At 48.9% G+C, this 15,833-nt stretch overlaps 1 long non-coding RNA gene across 2 annotated transcripts; it reads left to right on the top strand.

Moving 5' to 3' along the window:
* The first annotated feature begins 5,854 nt into the window (after positions 1-5,854).
* LOC146755441 (uncharacterized) lies at positions 5,855-13,244 on the top strand. 2 transcript variants are annotated; one of them, XR_014937989.1, is made up of 5 exons: positions 5,855-6,260; positions 7,666-7,753; positions 9,417-9,488; positions 9,929-10,083; positions 12,920-13,244. It is a non-coding gene; the product is annotated as an uncharacterized LOC146755441 (long non-coding RNA). The 2 variants fall into 2 exon arrangements; XR_014937990.1 differs by lacking the exon at positions 7,666-7,753.
* Positions 13,245-15,833: the final 2,589 nt, after the last annotated feature.

The raw sequence follows: 15,833 nt of genomic DNA on the forward strand, positions 1-15,833 counted from the left end.
ACATTGGGTAAAATAGACATTAGATATGAACAGCTTGTGACTGGAAGATATTTAAAGTTGCTTCTGTGTCGTATTGGGCCATTTCCTGGAGCAACACTGCTTCACAGTGTTTATCACACATTATAAAGCATCCTCAGCACAGTCCATATGGTCATCCCATCCCTCTGGGTAGTCTTTACTATCAGCTGGGACTCTTTATTTTCAGATTTCTTCGAATGAAGACAATGACAGATCTATATATATAGATATATATATACCACACCTACACCCCCACAATCTGTTACAACTCCATATTCCTCCCCATATTTGCCCCCGACAGCCCCCAGTAGCCCCATATCACCCTAAGGCCCCCACAACCCTCTATCTCTCCATACACCACCCCTTAAAGCCCCATACCTGCCCATATCCTCCAATAGCTCCCCACAACCCCTACACACCCTCAGAGCCCCCTAGAGCCCCTAGTCCTCCTATGGCCCACCACAGCCCCATATCCCCCCTACAGTCCCCCTCAGCTCCCTTTACAGCCCCTGCACAGCTCTATAGAACAGTCTGATAGAACTACCTCTAGTAGAAGCAATCTCCACACAGAGATCCTTTCCCAGTGGCACTCAGGCCTTCAGTGGGGTCTAAGAGAGCTGCAGCCAGACTCAAACACAACTGCTCACACAGCTCAGCTGCCTTCACCTGTGCTCCAGACGCTGACACATTGCAGCCCCACATCCCCCTCTGCCCCCCCACAACCCCCATGTCCTCCCCGCACTCCCCATCAGCCCATCCCACCTCATTTCTGCCTCTGTCTCTTCTCTCCTCTCCCCGTCCCAGCGCCGGCCTCCCCCGGCCTCCCATTGGGCAGCGGCAGCTCCGCCGGCTCCGATTGGCTGAGCCGCAGTGCGCGGGAGTGGCCATTGTGGGTGGGGGCAGAGGGGGATGTGGCGACTGCTTCCCAGTTGAGACTACCTCAGCTTTCTGGTCAAGGCATCGACATTGGTGAGTTTTCCTTTGCTAATAACTTTTGACTAAAAAATAACAAAATAAATAAATAAATGCCACAACACAAAGCAGAACACACACACAAAAACCCACAAAAACAAGGAACTTGGATTTAATGGATGCTGAAGATTCAACACCTGTGCATTTGTCATGTGAGTTACTTATTTCTTTTGCCCTTAGTTTGGACACAAATGGCATTATTTTCTTCACAGTAACAGAAATGGGAAAAGGAACTGAACTTCTGAAGTTCAAACTTCTGGGTTGTTTTTTTTCTTTTTCTTTTTTTTTTTTTTTGCCTCTTGGAGACACCTGTATTTGGTGGTGGAATGGAATTCCCCCATCCCATTTTAGTGCAGATTTTGTTGTGCTCGATGTGGAATAAACCCTACCCAGCCTGTTCCTCACCGTTCCCTCTGTTTGCAGTACGTAGCCTTTCAGGAGTGTTTATTTGTCATTTCTTGTTCTATGTGACCCTCTGTTTGGCTGACTTTCTTTTTAATTCCGTGCTTTAATCAAGCATGTTGTGAGCTTGTTAGTGCACCAATTATTCTGGAGGGCCAGACTCAATAAAATGTCAGGCTGAGAAGTTGTTTGGCTGTGTTATGTGGGACAAGACCAAATTCATATAGAATCCAGCCCCAGAGAAAAGCAAATGTAGCCAGCAGGACTTGAGGGCTGAGCTGTAGGAATGGAAGCGTCCTCTGCTGTTTGAAACAGAGGGCTTTTCTAAGCTGTGTTTCAGCAGAAACCAGGTAGTGCTGGGAACAGGCAACTATTGGCAAGGGCTCAGTGCAGCTCTTCCCTCACCCTGCACCACGACTGACAGCATGCTCTGTTTTCTCTCTCCAGACCAAGTTCTCCCAGTAAGAGGGCAGAGTCAGCAGCTGGCAGTTGGCGTTCCTGCTTCTGCCTGGGCAAACCATCCCCTGTGGCCGAGAACCAACTGCAGAGCAGTGCCAGGGAGCCCTCTGAAGCTGAAGTCTTGGTCCTGGCAGGTAAGGGTGCAAATCCAGCTTTCAAAACACTGCTTGTCAGCAACACAGGTAGAATTCATGCTTTCAGTGGGCTTGTACCTCTTTCTGTATTCCTGTGTTCGAGCCGTGCCTGACATCTTTGGTTGACACTTGTCTTTCCCAAATGAGTCTCGCAAGCTGCTTGAAACCTGCTTGACAGGCAGCACCAAGCCTTTGCCTCCTTGGATAGTGAAAGTTTACACTAACTGCTGTGTATCTACTCTTTCCAGGTGAATCCATCCCTTGCCAGTGCAGGAACACCCCGGCAAGTAGCGATGATGCACGGTGTGCTTCCATCAATGGAGTGCAGTTAGGATGCATGAGTCACTGCAGTTCCAAGGACAGCCTTTCACGTGACAGCAATGATGGAGAGGAGGAGGTCTGACCTATTCAGTTTTGAGCCTCTCCATGCAGGAAAACCTTGCGGTTCTGGAATGTCTTCACCTACGAAGGTAGTGAGGGATTTGGAGCACAAACCTTACGAGGAGCTGCTGAGGGAACTAGGATTGTTCAGCTTGGAAAAGAGCAGGCTCAGGGGAGACCTTATAACTCTCTATAACGTCCTGAAGGGAGGTTGTAGTGAGCTGGGGGTTGGCCTCTTCTCTTGAGTAATCAGTGATAGAACTAGAGGGAATGGTTTTAAGCTGCGCCAGGGAAGATTCAGGCTGGACATTAGGAAATATTACTTCTCAGAAAGGGTAGTCAGGCACTGGAATGAACTGCCCAGAGAGGTGGTGGAGTCACCGACCATGGGAGTGTTCAAGAAACGTTTGGATGTGATGTATGGAATATGATTTATCCGGGAAGTATTGGCAATGGTTGGACCAGATGATCTTCTAGGTCTTTTCCAACCTTGATAATTCTGTGATTCTGAGCTGAGAAGCTTTTCTTGCTCAAGTCCTGCTTCCAAGTTTAACCACCTATGGGGAAGTAGATGTCACTTTTCTAGTGTCCTTCAATTCCGTGTCTGCATTTTCCTAAAAGTAAAAGAATTTGGAGGTAACCAGCTGCAGTGAAGTGAGCGATTTCAGTGCCTGTTTCTGATGGTGGCAATGAGTTCAGAGGTCATACTTAATTGACGATTCCTGTTTCCATTCTGACAAAGGCTGTAGTTGCAGCTGACTTCCTGAGGCTGCCATATGTGGTGGTGATGCAGCCTTGGGCTTCTTGGGGATTTGCATGACTCCCACCTTTCCTTTCTGTGTCTTGCAGGTCAGCTGGTGCTGGAAGCGGCCGGTATCTGAGCAGGAATGAAGGTGAGTGCAGGACCAGCTGCTGAGGGGAGGAAGGAAGTCCATGCTAATGAGCTCTGAAGCATCTGCAGGTACGGTACCAAAGGAGGCAGCAGTGATGCAGGGGGCTCCCCAGCAGGAAGCTGGCTGATCCAAATGCTTGCTGAGAGTTTGGAAGCCCAAACCCTAATGGTCTCTGTAAGGGTGGCTAATAAAAAGATGTTAACCAAGATGGTGGTAAATAGTCAAAGGTTGTTAGCAAAGGAAAACTCACCAATGTCGATGTTTTGACCAGAAAGCTGAGGCAGTCTCAACTGGGGAGCAATCTCCAAGAGATGCTGCCTCAGTGGTGGTCAGCCTTTAAATGAGGTCTCAGAGGAGGTGGAGTCGAGGTCCACCCCTTCCAGGAGCACAGCTAGATTACTCTCACCTGTGCTCCCGCAGCTGACCCAACACTTGCCTCAGCTGATTAATCAGAGGTTCAAGCTGTGATTTCCCATACAGTCTCTAAGCTGAAGGCAGCATCTCCTTGATCTGATGGTGGTGTGCCTGAGTGAGGGAGTGATCCAAGCTGGATGCAGAAGAGTCATCTTGATTTCTCTCCTATTTTACTTCAGATGACACCTATTGGGTGTTGGTTTCTTAAAATTTGGATCTAGGAGGTGGCCTCTCCCTTTGCTTCTGGTGAAAGCTGCAGCAGGAGTAGAAGACAAAGAGGTTTTCTTGGTGGCAGCAACACCAATTATTTGATTCAAATGTAGAACTGTGATGAAAATGCTGAAGAACAGATCTGCCTCAAAGACATGCTTGATCATATAAGGAATGAGCATGTGATCCAAGACAGCCAGCGTGGCTTTAGCAGGGGAGGGCCATGCCTAACCAATCTGGTGCTCTTCTATGATGGAGTGACAGCATTTGTGGACAAAAGGAAGGTAACAGATTTCATTGACCTGGACTTGAGCGAGATCTTTGACATGGCCCTCCACCAAATCCTTATCTCTAAACTGGAGGGATGTGGATTTGACAGGTGGACCACCTGGTGGATAAGGGATTGGTTGAAAGGCCACAGACAGAGGGTGGTGATTCATGGTTCGATGTCCAGGTGAAGGCTGATAACAAGTGGTGTCATCCAGGAGTCTGTCTTGGGACCAGTGCTTTTTAACATGGTTATCAGTGACACCAATGATGCAATGGAGTGCACGCTCTGCTGTTTGCTGAGTGGTGCGGCTGATGCAGTGGAAGGAAGGGATGCCATTCAGAGGGAGCTCAACCGAGAGGTTGGCCTAGGTGAATCTAATGAGGTTGAACACAGCAAAGTGCAAGGTTTTGCACTTGGGCTGGAGGAATCCCAGGCATTTCTACAGCCTGGGAGGAGCAGTCCTTAAGAGAAGCCCCGCAGAGAAGGACCTGGGGGTCCTGGTGGATGAAAAACAGAACGTGAGCCATCAGCGTGCTCTTGCAGCTCAGAGAGCGAATGGTCCCCTGGGCTCCATCAGAAGAGGGGATGGCCAGCAGGGACAGGGAGGCGATTGATCTTCATGATCCTTGAGGTCCCTTCCAACCCGGGCCATTCTATGATTCTGTGATTACACTCACTGACAGAAATAACGGCAGCTGTACAGAAGCTGGATATGTTTTGGGACAGTTCTTGTAACCAGCTGATTTTAAGACCTTGCCCAAGTCGTGAGTCTTAATTGCATGTCAGAAGAAAGCTGGGAAAGTGGTTATTGCTCATTCTTTCTCATTTGCTGATTCTTTCTTTAGTGTTCCTTTTCCAAAGGAGATTCTGGTGATGGAAGCAGTTGAAGAAAGAACCAAAGCAGCTCTTGCCAAGAGTGCTTGAAGTCCCTGTGAAGAGAAGCAAAGAACTTGGGCTTCCTCTGGGATGCTCCCCACCATGTCTCAGGAAGGAGACCAACTGCTGTTCCACTTTCTGCTCTGTGTGTGGAAAGGTACGTCTGGGTTTCTTCTGCTTGTTTTTTCTTTCTTTTTCTGGCTTTGAAGGAGAAGGGGTGGAGCAAAGGGAGACCCACTGGTCATTTGTTACCTCAAGAACAGGATGGATTCTGCATTGACTGTGAAAAACCTGGGCTAGTAGCATGGGCATGTTTCAGGCTGGACTCTTCTTTGGCTGCTTGGTTTCCTTTTGGCTACAGGGAGACAGCTGTCTAAAGGTGTGTTTTCAAACCCACTCTCCAAAACCATGTTTCATTGTTGCAGGTGGTTCAGTGTGCTCTTGCAGTGCAGATGCTGTAGTTTGCTGTAGAATCTGAATGGTTTCTGTTCCTAGGAGAGGACTGGGAGGAGGTAGTGAGAAGAGAATTCAATGCCTGAGGTGTATCTTAGTGAGAAATGTTGGCATGAGGTGCTGAAAGTCTTGAGCTGTCAAAGGCCAGTGAGGCTCAGACTCCTTAACCTGCTGGAGCAGGGTGGAAGCAAGGAGTGGGCACTGCCGTCCCACAAGCGGCACTTGGTTCTGGTCTGCCAGGTCTTTGCTGGCCTGGATTTCTTCTGAGAAGTTTGTTGGAGCTGCTTGGAGTAGTGAAGGGTGGGGAAGAAGTGCTGCTCCAGAGCTAAGGCTCGGCTTGATCATTTTGGATGGATTTAACCATGGTATCTGAAGACATAGTTTCCATCAGAATGATCCCAGCATTGTGCAAGTGTCTCAGCTGAAGCCCCTGAGCAGATGTGTGAGACCACCCGCCTCCTCCAGATGAGCCATAGGAAAGCTGACTGTGCCCAGTAATTACAGCTTCTGCAGATTGAATGTGCTTCCAAGTGTTTTCCTTAGTGATCAATCATGTCCCAGCACTCTGAGATTCCATCTCTGTCACAATCTGGAGCATCTCTGCAAACCTTGGGTGCTCATTCCCACCAGAGTTTCTTCCTTTCTCTCTTTAGAATCAGTGTGGTGCAGTTCCCTGTGTTTGTGAGCAGCAGCCAGCAGGCTGCAAGAGATCCAATGGCAGCTTTCAGCACACAGAGGGATGTGATGGGGACAGACTGTCCTTACCGCCATGCATAAGTGAGTTTTTACCGTCCTCTCTCAAGAAGTATGAAAGAATAGAGTTTGAATGATACTTGTGAGCAGGTGCTGTGCTGTAGGGGATGTCAGGTAACCATTCCTATGGGGGTGTGGGAAGGAGCAGTGAAAGTGATGTATTAGTTTGTGTTTTGGCTGTTAAAGAGGAGTTCCATTTCTGGAAGCAAAACTATGGGCTAAGATGGAAAACAGAAGGGAGAAGGCTGATACCTGGATAGTGGGCTGAGCTTTGGTGACTGCAGCCATTTGCAGTAGAAGTTTTGCTGTTTTGCACAGTGGGGTTCAGAATGGGAGCTGATGATGAATGGGAGCTGCTCGAGGGACAGACTTCCATGTACAAGTTCCAGTGCCTCAATGACTTTCTTGTAGCGAGGAACCCCAAACTGAACATAAGACTTGAGGCGCAGCCTCCCCAGTGTTGAGTCCAAGGGGATGATTACCTCTCTGCTCCTGCTGGCCACACTATTTCTTAGACAGGCCAGGATGCCATGGGCCTTCTTGGCCACCTGGGCACACTGTTGGCTCATGTTCAGCTGAGCATCGACCAACAGCCCCAGGTCCATTTCCTTTGCACAGTCCTGCAGCCACTCAGCCCCAGGCCTATAGCGCTGCATGGGGTTATTGTGGCCAAAGTGCAGGACCTGGCACTTGGCCTGGGTGTACCACATCCCATTCACCTCAGCCCAGTGAGGTTGATCCAGCTTATCTAGATCTCTCTGAAGGGGCCTCCCTTCCCTCAGGCAGATCAACACCACCTCCCAGTCAAAAGACAAAAAGAGAAGAAAGCAGAAATGAAGAAGGCTTCTCTGAGAGCTGCCCCTGCACCTGCAGAGGTGAGTCCTTGTTATGGACAGACACAGCTCTTGTTGTCAGGGCCTCCATCTGTGAGACATGAATGAGACTGTAAAATCCTGAGGGAAGTGGTGTCCTGGTTCTGTACTTGCTTTTTTCCTTTGCAGTTTTTGAAGTGTTGCACAAAATGAAGGAGAAATCTCTAAAGCAGGTGGTCGGGATGCTGGCATGGTGATGTTACTTAGTAATTAGTGCTATTATTTTGTAGTATATTAATAGTTTGCTAATAAACAAAAAACAAGGGGGGGAGGAAGGCGTTCTGATAACAGAGGATGCTGAGAAGGCAGAAACACTGAATGCCTTCTTTGCTTCTGTCTTTAGTGAAAAGGCTCTCCCTCAGAAGTCCCAGACCCTGGAGGTTAATGAGAGAGTCTGGACAATAGGAGATTTCTCTTTAGTCAGGGAAGAGGTGGTCTGTGATTGCCTAGGAAACATTAATGTCCATAAATACATGGGATGGGTGCATGGGGTGCATCCACGGGTGCTGAGAGAACTGGTGGAGGTCACTGCTGAGCTGCTCTCTGTAATCTTTCAGAGGTCTTGGAGAACTGGGGAGGTGCCTGAAGACTGGAGGATGACCAATGTCACTGCAGTCTTCAAAAAGGGCAAGAAGGAAGAGCCAGGTAATTATAGGCCAGTCAGCCTCACCTCTGTCCCAGGGAAGGTGATGGAACAGCTTGTGCTGGATGCCATCTCCAGAGAACTGGGTGATAAGGAGGTTATCAGGAGTACTCAGCATGGGTTCACCAAGGGGAGGTCGTGCTTGACCAACCTGGTGGCCTTTTATGAAGATGTCACTAGCTGGGTGGACGGGGCTAGAGTGGTAGATGTAGTCTACCTTGATTTCAGAAAGGTTTTTGATACTGTCCCCCACGACATCCTTATAACAAAGCTGAGGAAGTATGGGATAGATGAGTGGACAGTGAAGTGGGTCGTGAACTGTCTGACTGGCAGAGTGCAGAGGGTTGTCGTTGGCGGTGCTGAGAGGGGATTTGATCCAGGTTTATAAATACCTGAGGTGTGGGGGCCATAGTGGCACGGCTGGTCTCTTTTCAGTAGTGCGTGGGGACAGGACTAGGGGTAATGGGCTGAAACTTCTCCATAGGAAGTTCCGCACAAATGTGTGCAAGAACCTCTTTACGGTGAGGCTGACGGAGCACTGGAACAGGCTGCCCAGGGAGGTGGTGGAGTCTCCTTCTCTGGAGATATTCAAGACCCGCCTGAACACCTACCTGTGCGACGTGGTGTAGGGAACCTGCCATGGCAGGGGGGTTGGACTCAATGATCACTAGAGGTCCCTTCCAACCCCTACAATTCTGTGATTCTGTTGGAAGGTGGGAATGCAAGAGAGAATATTGCGAGCAAAAGCTGTGGAGCGAGATAAATGGCATGAGAAAGCAAAGCTGAGAACTAAGGAAAGCTCCAGAAGAGAAAACAAAGTCCAGTAGGGCATATTTAGAGACAGGTGAAGCATCCATGAGTGCACTGAGGAGTACTAGGGTGCTCTGGAATGTCTCTTGGGCTCCCTACAGCACACATACTTGCTCTGGGGCATGTCTGGATGTCTGTAGAGCTAATTGTGGGGCCCTGAGAAACGTCTGGGGCACATTAGGGGGCACTGGCTTCCATGTGAGTGTTCCCAGGTTCCCAGAAGTCAACAGGGAAGCCTTTGGAGACCCCTTGGGAAGACTCAGTGGGGCCCTAGAGTGATGTAGCAGCTTGTGTTGGTTGCATCTGCTTGGCAGGGAAGCGATTTCCCTGGTGAGAGCTGAGTGACTGGAAGGTGATTTCCTTGGTTTAATTAATTTAATTACCTGGATTATAATTAAATAACACTGTTCAGCGTTCATTAAAGATTTCTTTTTTTTCCAAAGTACTTCAGTTGTGCAGCTGTAGCAGCTTTGCTAAGATATATCGAGTTTATTCAAAATTCCAGTGATGCTCCTAAAGCACTTGAAGTGCATTTGAGGGGGGGAGTGACAAAACAGCTCTGAGAGACACATCATCAGATCAGAACATTGGAACGGTAACTAATAGCAGAGATTCTGATAAGAATATTGAAGTTTTCAAATTACCTTTTCTTAAAGTTGTATTTCACCAAGTTTCATCAATGTGCACACTGAAGAGCTGACTTGTTATCTTTCTTTTTATAAAAAATCATGTGTTACAATTGAGAGCAGAAGTTATAGGATGGAACATTCTCCAAGTAAAGTGCAAAAGACATTTCTTCATAGTTCCAATTAATGTCTTATGTTTTGTTCAGACTCACTAAATGATGTATTTCAGGGTACATCATGTGGGAATATAAGAAGACTATTCAGAGCAGGAGCTGCAGAGCAAGATGAACGACATGAGAAGGTAAGGCTGGGAACCAAGGACACAGCTTTTGTGTCACTCAGCCACCTGTGGCAGAGGTCAGGATTTCTGCAGGGATGGGAAATCATCCCATCACTTAGTGCCTTACAAGGAGCTGAGAAGCTTTTCTTGCTCAAGTCCTGCTTCCAAGCTTAACCACCTACAATGAAGTAGATGTCACTTTGCTGGTGTCCTTCAATTCCGTGTCTGCATTTTCCCAAAATCAGGAGGTAACCAGCTGCAGTGAAGTGAGCGATTTCAGTGCCTGTTTCTGATGGTGGCAATGAGTTCAGAGGTCACACTTAATTGATGGTGCCTGTTTCCATTCTGACAAAGTCTGTAGTTGCAGCTGACTTCCTGAGGCTGCCATACGTGGTGGTGATGCAGCCTTGGGCTTCTTGGGGATTTGCATGACTCCCACCTTTCCTTTCTGTGTCTTGCAGGTCAGCTGGTGCTGGAAGCAGCCGGTATCTGAGTAGGAATGAAGGTGAGTGCAGGAGCAGCTGCTGAGGGGAGGAAGGAAGTCCATGCTAATGAGCTCTGGAGCATCTGCGGGTCTGGTACCAGAGGAGGCAGCAGTGATGCTGGAGGGCACGTGGTGAGTGCGTGGACAGGGTGGCACAAACGTGTGCGTGTGCTGAGGAGTTGGGTTGCACACAGGTGCACACAAAGGGGTGTTTGTGGAAGGTGTAGGCACGTACGTGTTCCCAGGGGTGGTTTGCACACGTCTGTGAATACAAAGGAGGGCACACGATGCGGTGTGTGCATGGAGGTGTGCAAAGCAGGCAGGGTGGCACACGGGTGTGCATGTGCACATGGATAGGGGAAGGCTGGGGTTACAGGTTGACCTGTGCTGAGGTGAGTGGGGGCTCACGGTGTTGCTCAGTGGTAGATTTGTTTACACTGAGTGCTAACAGGAAACTCGCACACCCTTTTTGTTTCAGCTGTGCCAGCGCTGTGATCCCTTGCTGCTGGGATGTGCTGTTGGAAGGATGGTGTGCATGCCGAGCTCCCATCACTTCCAAGCCCTACAATTCTGTGATTCTGTGAATCAAGTGTAGAGCAAAAGGGATGTTTGGGCCAGGTGACTGTAAGAAGGCTGGCTGCTTTGGATGGTGGCAGCTGATGGAAACAGGTGCTCTGGGGACCGTTCAGCTTTTAACAGAAGACAGGTGTCCTGCAGGAAGAACGACTAGGTTCTCAAAAGGCTTCAGACATGCACACAGAGTACATCTGTCCTGCCGTGCCGTCTCTGCTTCTTTTTGATGAAAGCATTTTCATGACCACTTGTTGTGGCTGTTGCTTGTAGAAGGAGGAATGTTAGGTGCAGTTCTCACTGAGAACTTCTGCTAGGATTTCTGTGTAATTTGAATCATGAGTGTTAGCACAGTGAGTTGAAGGAGGGCCCCGGAAGCAAATTTGTTGCTGTTGAAGCACTGTGTGATGAGCAGGTGCGTGGTAAGACGTGCTGGCAGATGTTGAAGCCACTTTAAGATTGAGGTGAGAAGGAAAGGCGATGAAGGAGCTGATGGCAAAGAGCTTCCTTAGGAGGCTTGGTGCTTGCATGGGATTGTATCCGATCAACTTCTTGTGTGCTGGTGTCCATCTGTGGTTTGTGGAGCAGTTTTCATTCCAGGGTCTGTCTGGTAGGACTGTGGCTTGGGCCAGGCCAGGGCGAATCCAGTGTGCTTTACTCTCGTTCTTAGTGCTTGTTTTTGCTCAGGTGTCAATCCTCACAGAGCAAGGCCTGAGGGTGGGGTTTGCGGAGAAAGAGGACATGCAGGCCTTGTGTGACACCCACGGAGCTGCAGCGAGGCTGCATTGGTGTAAAACAAGGGAAATGCACAGAGATCTGAAGGTGGGTTTTGGGCTCGACTTATGCCAGAGGGGATGTGCGTGCTCCTTTACAATGTGCGTTTTCTGCCTACTGTATGGCAGGTGGGCTTGGAAAGTTGTTTCCGTGTTTCTGTTGTTGGGAGAAGCAGATATCAACTCTTCTCTCTATTGAAAGATTTAACAAAAGAGCCTCTCCTTGCTTCTTAGTGTATGAATCACAGAATCATAGAATCACCAGGGTTGGGAAAGACCTAAAAGAACAGTCCAACCGTTCTCTTATTACCAATAGCTCCCAATAAACCACGTCCTTCAACACAACATCCAGTCATTCCTTGAACACCCCCAGGTGGGATGGCTCCACCACCTCCCTGGGCAGTCCATTCCAGTGCCTGGCCACCCTTTCTGAGAAGTAATATTTCCTAATGTCCAGCCTGAACCTCTCCTGCCGCAGCTTGAAACCATTCCCTCTAGTTCTATCAGTAATGACATGAGAGAAGAGGCCGACCCCCAGCTCACTGCAACCTCCCTTCAGGAAGTTTTAGAGAGCAATGAGGTCTCCCCTGAGCCACCTCTTCTCCAGGCTGGACATTCCCAGCTCCCGCAGCCTCTTCTCATATGGCTCCATTGTGCTCCAGACCCCTCACCAGCTTTGTTGCCCTTCTTTGAACACGTTCCAATGCTTCAGTGTCTTTTTTGCAGTGAGGGGCCACAAACTGGAAACAGAATTCGAGTTGTGGCATCACCAGTGCTGAGTACAGGGGGACAATCGCCTCTCTGCTCCTGCTGGCATCAGTGTTTCTGATACATACATTCTCATGTATGTAAGTGTCACATGTGTGACATCCTTTTTGATGGAGTTCCGTGACGGGAGTTCAGTGGATTTGAGAGCTGACTTGAAGCCTGTGGGCATCACCCAGGAGTTGGGGTGAGAGGATGAGGCGTAGGAACAGGAACCTCTTTGGTCGTTATTAACTCCCAACTTTTTGGTCAGGAATCTCTGTGTGTTTTTTTATCATGTAAAGAACAGAGTCATTGTGCAGCTTGTGAATGAATTGATTCACGCCTGCTGATTGGTGCTGTTCTCTACAGGGAGCTGCAGTGGAAATGGACACTTCTGGTCCACTGTCTGCCCCCCTCCCGCATGCCCAGATCAGCCAAGTTGTCAAGGCCTGGCTCTTGGTTGGTGAATTGTGCCAAGGTCAGAGAGTTGGATTTTCTGGGCTTTGAGACACGTCTTCCAGATGCACGTTGTGTTATTTCTGATGTGTTGACCTGTTGAGGTCCAGCCCCAAATGAGGATTCAAGTACTACCACCGCAGGAATGGTTTAGATTGGAATTGGAATGCAGAAGGCTGAAGCCAGCAGGAGCAGGGAATCCATCATCCAAGGGCTTGGTGCAGCTCTTCTTTGCTCAGTTGTGGAAGCATCGTAAAGTTGCTGGGCGGACAGGCATCACGTAGCCTGAGACTCAGCATGACTTGCAGCAAGTGGATGGGACGGTTGTGCTGTGTGTGTTATTCCATGACTGTCTTAGCCCTGCTCACTGACCTGCTCTTTCTCTCTCCTCTCCTCGCCCTCCACCCACTGCCTCGGTGCAGCTTTTGCTCTCATTTCATCCGAGCAAAGCGACAAGGAACTGCTGCAGATAGCTTGAGGTGATCTCACTGCCAGGTACGTGCCATGTTTTGTCCCCCCCGCATGGTTTTGCAGGCCGTGTGGCACCGTGTTTAGTAACACAGCCTCATGCAGCTTTGATGTGACCCTGGTCACGGGTGGGTTTCTTCACTGCCCTGCAGCTCAGCCCTCAGAAGGGCTGTCTCTCAGAATGGCCGCCCTAGACCCCGTCCCCATCTCTGCTGCCCTCCCCGTCCCTTCAGCCGTTCCCGGTTCGGGCCGGGCGACACCGGGCAGGTGGGTGAGCGGAGCGGGGCAAGATGGCGGTAGGGAGTGAGGTGTGAGGGGCAGGGCGGGGCCTAACGGGGGCGGGGGGCGGGGCTAAGGGGAGGGGAGAGCGGGGATTTGTGGGAGAGGGAGCCAATAGGAGGTAGAGAGGAGTTGGGCACAGGGTGATGTTAACACCCCTTTGTGACGTCATAATGCCCCTTTGTGATGTCATAATGCTTCTTTGTTACATCATAATGCCCCTTTGTGACATCATAATGCCGCCTTTGTGACGTCATAATGTCCCTTTGTGACGTCATAATGCCCCTTTGTGACGTCATAATGTCCTTTTCTGATGTCATAATGCCGCTTTGTGATGTCATAATGCTCCTTTGTGACGTCATAAAGCTCCTTTGTGACGTCGTAATGCCCCTTTGTGACATCATATAGCTCCTTTGTGATGTCATAAAGCTCCTTTGTGACGTCATAATGCCCCTTTGTGACATCATAATGTCCTTTTGTGATGTCATGAAGCTCCTTCGTGATGTCATAATGCTTGTTCGTGACGTCATAATGTCCCTTTGTGACGTCATAATGCCCTCTGTGACGTCATAATGCGCCTTTTGACGTCATGATGCCCTTTGTGACATCATGAAGCTCCTTTGTGACATCATAATGCCCCTTTGTGACGTCATAATGTCAGTTTTGGATGTCATAATGCCCCTTTGTGATGTCATAATACCCCTTTGTGACGTCGCAGTGCTCCTTTGTGATGTCATAAAGCTCCTTTGTGACGTTGTAAAGCCCCTTTGTGACGTCATAAAGCTCTTTTGTGATGTCATAAAGCTCCTTTGTGACATCATAATGCCCCTTTGTGACATCATAATGCCTTTTGTGACATCATAAAGCTCCTTTGTGACATCATAATGCCCCTTTGTGACATCATAATGTCCTTTTCTGATATCATAATGCCCCTTTGTGATGTCATAATACCCATTTGTGACGTCATAATGCTCTTTGTGACATCATAAAGCTCCTTTGTGATGTCATAAAGCTCCTTTGTGATGTCATAATGCCCCTTTGTGACATCATAATGTTCTTTTGTGATGTTATAATGCCCCTTTGTGATGTCATAATGCTTCTTTGTTACATCATAATGCCCCTTTGTGACGTCATAATGTCCTTTTCTGATATCATAATGCCCCTTTGTGACGTCATAATGCCCCTTTTTAAAGTCATAATGCCCCTTTGTGATGTCATAATGCTTATTTGTGACGGCATAATGCCCCTTTGTGACATCATATCACTCCTTTGTGATGTCATACTGCCCCATATGAAGTCCAGACAGAGTCAAAACTTATGGACCTGCACGAGGATCACTTTCAAGACAGTCGCTCTGTTGCTTCAAGCTTATTTGCTTCGTCCTGCCGCCACTCTACTACCAAATATCAACAACCTCTTTCATGATTGAACTTGCAAACATTTCACACTAACCCTTGTGTTTCTATGCCTTCCTAGGTGACTTGAGCCCTTGTCAACCCCAATGATCCAAACCAAGTAGTGATGTGCAGTGTGTTTCCATCAATGGAGAGTTCTTATTAAGCACAAATCGCTGCAATTCGGATGACAGCCTTCCACATGGTAACAGTGATGGACACAAGGGGCTCATCCACGTTCATGCTCTCATATCTCCTGGCTCTGCTGAAGCTCCTGACCTGAGCCTGCCAGACACCACAGTCACCTGCCTGGATTGTGACCCAGTGCCTTTGCAGTGCTGCCCATCCCAAGCACGGCCCGAGTGCCCCAACAGCAGCACCACCATGCAGGAGCAGGTCAGCATCAGTGAGGTGAAGCTGAGCATCTTAGATGGGGACTTAGAGTCAGGCTGCCAGTCCCAGGCACCAGGCAGCAGCACCAGCTCTGAGCCACTCTCATCTTGACAAGAGGAGTCCCATCTTCACCCTTGACCTCTCAAGTCCTCCTGTCTTTTATTGAATAAAGTCACTCTCATGCTCAATCATCGCCTTGGCTGCATTCCGAGTCTTCATTCACAGGGATTGGGATGAATGCAACAAACAGCAAGGCAGCTCAGCTTGCAATGCTATGGCTGTGGGGTTCGTGCAGGCAGAGCTCTGGGTTCCCATTTTGCCTGGCTTTAGGATGTCTGCAGCATTTTGTATGGGAGCAAATAATCTCTAGCATCCAGGTTGCTGCTCATGATAATCCCAGTCTTCCTGGCTGTCGCTTTGTGATACCTTTCAAAGCCTTTTGATACTCTTTGATGCCTTGGCTGCTCCCTAACACCTCTGTCCTCCTGCCATGTTGACTCATGTCTCCCACTTTGAAGCTGGCTTTGCAGATCATCTCCAGCCCTGTCATCATCACGCTGCAGCAGGAGGTGCTCACCTGGCCCAATGTCTGGCAGTACAGCTTGTTCTGCAGATGAGCAGCTGCCTCCTCATCTCTTCAGCTACAGTAGTTTTTCTCAGGGCAGTTAGATGCAGTCACGCTCCTCTGGATTTGGTGTGTTAAATCCATGCTGCATGGCAGCAATCAGTGCAATTCAAAGGTGTTCTGTGTGCCACAGCATTTCTCCAGGGGAAATGAATCCTAGCAACAGTCTGGAGGAGT

This window comes from Coturnix japonica, chromosome 32 (assembly GCF_054131305.1).
Source record: "Coturnix japonica strain WE chromosome 32, WE-NBRP24, whole genome shotgun sequence".
NCBI lineage: Eukaryota > Metazoa > Chordata > Aves > Galliformes > Phasianidae > Coturnix > Coturnix japonica.